Source organism: Dendrobium catenatum, unplaced genomic scaffold (genome assembly GCF_001605985.2).
Source record: "Dendrobium catenatum unplaced genomic scaffold, ASM160598v2 fragScaff_scaffold_83, whole genome shotgun sequence".
NCBI lineage: Eukaryota > Viridiplantae > Streptophyta > Magnoliopsida > Asparagales > Orchidaceae > Dendrobium > Dendrobium catenatum.
Window position 1 is genome coordinate 30,611 of NW_021318545.1, and position 5,847 is coordinate 36,457.

The 5,847-nt window shown below is 39.4% G+C and overlaps 1 pseudogene; it reads right to left on the reverse strand.

Annotated features, from left to right (window-relative positions):
• The window catches only part of LOC110103281, a 17,355-nt pseudogene extending 14,961 nt beyond the window's left edge, over positions 1 to 2,394 (reverse strand).
• Positions 2,395 to 5,847: the final 3,453 nt, after the last annotated feature.

Genomic DNA, 5,847 nt, shown 5'->3' on the forward strand with positions numbered 1-5,847 from the left:
ACGCCAAGTATTGCCATGTTACGATAAACCAGAGCGTACGGTGCCGGGTATTCTGTTCCGGGCACGCCGAGATCTGCGAAAGCCTTGTAAAAAAGCCAAAAGACACATGGTGCAATCACAGAGCCCATAACAGTTCTAATAACCTGGCTGATGAACATAGACCTTGGGGAGGCAAGAGTGAGATAACCAGTCTTGAAGTCCTGCATTAGATCAGAAGCAGTGGAGACATTATTTATCACCACACCACATGTTGCAAGACCTGCAAGCACTCCTCCATGGGAAGCGCCGACCCAAGCCCCAAAGATAAAGATGGCCAGTTTTCCATTAATGGATTCTAGGGACCAATTTGTGAGGCCGCAGCCATAAGCATTGTAGAATGCAAGTACTTGTGTAAATATATATGTCACCAAAATATGATACCATTTGATCTGAGGAAATATATGAGGTACTGTGAAAATGGAGATAGTAGCAACTATAAGATAACCAACAAATGCAACTTTTTTTAGGAATTTGATCCTTAAGGAAAAGCTCGGTACGATGTTGCTCATCATAGGATACCGTATCATTGGTAGCAGGAAAACCGTTTTCAGTGAGAGGCAGAGTGTTGTCCATATTCTTGCTCCATGCATGGGCGATAATAGCAGGTATAGTCTTGATTAAAACCATGATAAAATTGTAGAGACCATCACTATGAATCATTGCAGTTGATATAAATACCTGAATTGGCACAAGATATTGGTTTAAATGATTAAATTTAAAAAATTTAGCCATATTTTATCTAGAGTAACATATAAGAACATTGACGATTACCCTGTAACCCTGCAGACCATAAAGGTTGGATGTTAATAGATCTGCTGAATACCAACTACCTTTTCTATTTCCAATAAGTGGCCACGTGATGCCCCATGATAGAATACCGCCCAAATGACAAATACATTGACAATATATGGGCAAATCATTCGGACACCAACATAAGTAGAAGAAAAGTCAAAATAGAACCTGTTCGAAAGGATGACATTAGTCATTTGAAAAAATAAAAAACCTATGTAAAGTATGATATGAATAGGTAGCTCCCAAAACCACCTGTTTCCATTTGCAAGAACAGAATTTATAAACAATTGATCAATGAAAAAGAGGAATTGAATCTATAAATATATTACTATAGTCTACATGATATATGGTTTCATTACATTCTTGAAGATTGAATGTTTTCAAGTCATCTTCTCAGATTAATATCATCACCTAAAGCATGGAGCAATGGATGAGAATTTCTTCCCTCCGATGGCCTATTCAAGTACTATTATAGTAAAATTATAAGGTCTAAGGCCATGTTTAACTGAAGATTCAATCAACAAAAAATGTTGTGGTAGAATATGATGTTGTGTACTTTGCATCTAAAGGGATTCTAGGGTCTAGGATTTAGAAGAGTCATAGGTTCTAGACAGATCCTATGGTCTAGGGTCCTGAAGAATCCTATGATCTAAATAGATCTTAAGGTCTGAATCTAGGAGAATCTTAGAATCAAGATTGGTCTGGAGATTAAATCGATTTGGGGTCAGGATTGACCCAAGTGACCTCATACAAAAATGAGGTCAAAATGTACGTAGAACACTAAACCCAATTTAGATTTAGGATTCAAGACTACTACATTCGGTCTCGTAGTATGCCTAAATAGTGAGTAGGTCCCTTCCTTTATGGGACCATAAATCTTACTTATCTGTGACACATAGATGACACCACCTCCATCCTTCTCTCATGCATGTGATTGGAAGCTTGGTCTTCTTTTTCTCCAGGTTCTCCTTAGTACCCTAGAGACTCCAAATACTAGTGTGAACCACGCATGCTGATTGAGCCACTTGATCCATTTCTTTCCCCTTGAGTAGGACTTCTTAGTCTATACCCTTGTGCCGATCCTATTTTGGGAAGGATAATGTATGATCCTTAATTAAGAGTTTTCTCGAGCTCCGGCCTGGGATGTAATTAACCACGGGGGCTTGCGCCCGTGAGAAACTTAGCCCCGCTTCTAATAAAATCCCATTCGAGCTGTTGTATCGGGTGGGGGAAACTCGTGACTGTGATCAGGTCATGTATATTACTACCCATCGGGGTGCGTTGGCAAGAGTCGCTAATTTCAATGGTCAGTCGTATGCAAGATCCAATCTTCCATTCCGTTCGTGTCGAGTGTAAAGGCCTACGATCGTTTTGTCCTACGGGATAGTGCGGCCGTACCCTTTGCGTTCGTACCCCAAGAGCGGTGCTGTTTTGGAGGCCCACAGGTTTCTGGCAACCACGGTGGGTCAGTTGCTCTTCCACCCTTTGTGTTCGTACCCCACGAGTGGTGCTCTTTCGGAGGTCCACAGGTTTCTGGCTATCACGGTGGGTCAGTATAATCATTGTGCTGCTGTTGCTCCACCTCCATGTTCACCTCCTTCACCATTATAGCTAATGATGGTCGCTACGGTGACGTAAAGAAAGAGCAACAGCAGCACAAGGATTATACTGATCCACCGTGGTCGCCAGAAACCTGAGGAAATATATGAGGTACTGTGATAATGGAGATAGTAGCAACTATAAGATAGCTAACAAATGTAACTTTTTTTAGGAATTTGATCGTTAAGGAAAAGTTCGATACGATGTTGCTCATCATAGGATATCGTAGCATTGGTAGTAGGAAAACCGTTTTCAGTGAGAGGCAGAGTGTTGGCCATATTCTTGCTCCAAGCATGGGCGATAATAGTAGGTATAGTCTTGCTTAAAACCTTGATAAAATTGTAGATACCATCACTAAGAATCATTGCAATTGATATAAATACCTGAAATGGCACAAGATATTGGTTTAAATGATTAAATTTAAAAAATTTAGCCATAGTTTATCTAGAGTAACAGATAAGAACATTGACGATTACCCTATAACCCTGCAGGCCATAAAGATTGGATGTTGATAGATCTGCTGAATACCATCTACCTTTTCTATTTCCAATAAGTGGTCACATGATGCCCCATGATAGAATACCGCCCAAATGACAAATACATTGACAAGATATGAGCAAATCATTCTGACACCAACATAAGTAGAAAAAAAGTCAAAATAGAACCTGTTGGAAAGAATGACATTAATCATTTGAAAAAAATAAAAACCTATGTAAAGTATGATATGAATAGATAGCTCCCAAAACCACCTATTTTCATTTACAAGAACAGAATTTATAAACAATTTATCAATGAAAAAGAGGAATTGAATCTATAAAAAATATTACTATAGTCTACATAATATGTGGTTTCATTACATTCTTGAATATTGAATGTTTTCAAGTCATCTTCCCAGATTAATATCATAACCTAAAGCATGGAGCAATAGACGTGAATTTCTTCCCTCCGATGGCCTATTCAAGTACTATTACAGTAAAATTATAAGGTCTAAGGCCAAGTTTAACTGAAGATTCGATCAACAAAAAATGTTGGGGTAGAATTCGATGTTGTGTACTTTGCATGTGCATATGAATTATTATATACCATTTTGAATATAAAGAAGAGAAAATATACAATATAATGTGCAAAATCATTTCTCAATTTACTAACTTACACCTAAGTTATATGTCAATAAAGAATATAACAATAAAGGTAATAAGAGAAGAATTTAGTAGGAAGAGAGCCTACTCTTGAATAGCAGGAAGATTCATGCTAGGATCTAGGGTTATAGATGGAGTGTTTGTAAAATGAAGATAGGATACCATGATGTTGGCCACTCACCCCAACGTTAACTTTTTTAAAATGCTAGAAATTAAATGGAAATAGTATTTGCATCTTTTGTAGTGATATTTTACTTTGGATAGGTTGAATTGCACAAATCAATTAGATTATAAGCTATACTAAATGTAAATATTATTATTCTTACAAGAAGTGCCTATATATGCCCAATTATATCATTAGATTATAAGCTATACTAGAAAAAGTTTATGAAATTTATGTGCAGAATCCTAATAGGGATTTTTCTTAAAGAATGTTTTTCAACCGGATTCCTAAATCATGCAATTTTCATCTCAAACCGAATCCACGCCTTTTCCAGTTCGATTTTCTCCAAAAAAAACATGCATCAAACGGGTATTTGATATCAAAATGCCGACAAATCAATTATGATCGAGAAAATGAAGAAAATGGCTTATTACTTACCGCTGAAAGCAATTCCGTAAGCGGCGACGACACGAAAATCCGATCCGGACCCAACCCTGACACGTTAAGTGAATGGATGATTCCAATGGTGAGATTGAGCTTCATCACGATTATACTGAATAGGGGTGTCAATATTTGACATGACATGAAAACCTGACCCAGAAAATTCAGGTTGGACCCGACCCGTTTGAAAAACAGGTCTGGTTCGGGCTCGCAAATTCGACCCTTTTGAAAAAATGGGTTGGGTTCGGGTTGACCTGACAACCCAAAAACCCGTTTATTTAAAAAAAAATGAATTTCCTGATGCCCCTGCCCGCGTTGCCCGCTTCCCCGCTGCTCCACGCCCGTTTCCGCGTCCGCTCCATCGCCCGCTGTCGAACCTGCCCTCGCTCCTCGCGCCGCCGCCCACTGCAGCTCTTGCCGTAGCCTACTGTCGCGCTCGCGAAACCCGAGCTCCTTCTCTGCCGCGCGGGTCAGGTTGGGTCAACCCGGCAACCCGCTGGGTAGGGTCCGGGTTCGAATTTCTGACTTGTTTACCTACCCGGGTCGGGTCCAGGTTCAAATTTTTAACCCGTTTGAACCCCTGTCAGTTTCGGGTTGGACCCGAACCCGACCGTGACCCGAAATTGACACCCCTAATACTGAACATGATGGAGAGGACGAAGCTCACCACCAACGCAAGAAACGTAAAATGTTATTTCCATGGAGGATAGAAGCCCTAGAAACCACATCCAGAACGTCCATACCGGAAGATCGGGGTCGTCGGTTGTCGATACAGTCAGCCGGACTTGTTCAATCGGAGATGATTCCTCTTCACCGGCCTTGTCGTCGGCGGCGCTGCCGTTTTCCGGCTGGGATCCTCGATATTGCTCTTCCTGATCCGGCGTCTTCGCTATTTGTTACTACAGTTGCTTTTACATGGTCATTAAAGTAGGATCAACTTATAGAGAAAATACTTTGTTTGCAGCAGGTGAGGGTTCTGCTTTCATGTTCTGAGGAGAACGAGCAACTCAGCAGCGCACCAGGGTTGAATCCTGATATGATCATTAGGCATGGCGATCACATGATCGTAAGCCAACTTAGCGACATCATTTTGTAGCACCGAAATGAAATTATGAATGCTATTTAAAAATTAAAGTAACTGGAAAGCTATCCCAAACAAATCGAGGGTGAGAAATTTCACAAATACTCTATTTTTTCATCAAATTTGTTCAAATGTCATATTCTAATTAGATAAATAATTTAATCATACAGATATAATGATATAGATAATGAAAATAATAGATTTTTTTTTTGCTAATAAAGAAATAATAAATTCTCTCTGGGTATATCTTATGAAATGGATTTGTCATTATTGGAGGTGCCATAAAGAATTGGGTGAACGGCGGAGGTTTTAGTACAAGCTAGATGATTTTCCATGAAAAGGAGGGGAGATGAGAGGAAGTAGCCCAGCGGATGCCGTTGAGGCCTCCGACGGGATGGAGCTGGCTATGCGATCTTTGTCTATCCCCCAAGGGATGTCTTTATAAGTCCAAGGGAGGAAAGCCTAGAAAAAAAAAAAAATTCTCCTGAATGTTTCCAAATTTTTTAAAGCTAAAAATTATTATTTTTCCTTTTTGAAATAATCAAAGATGGAAAACTATTTAATCATAATTGAAAAAATATATACAAAAAATA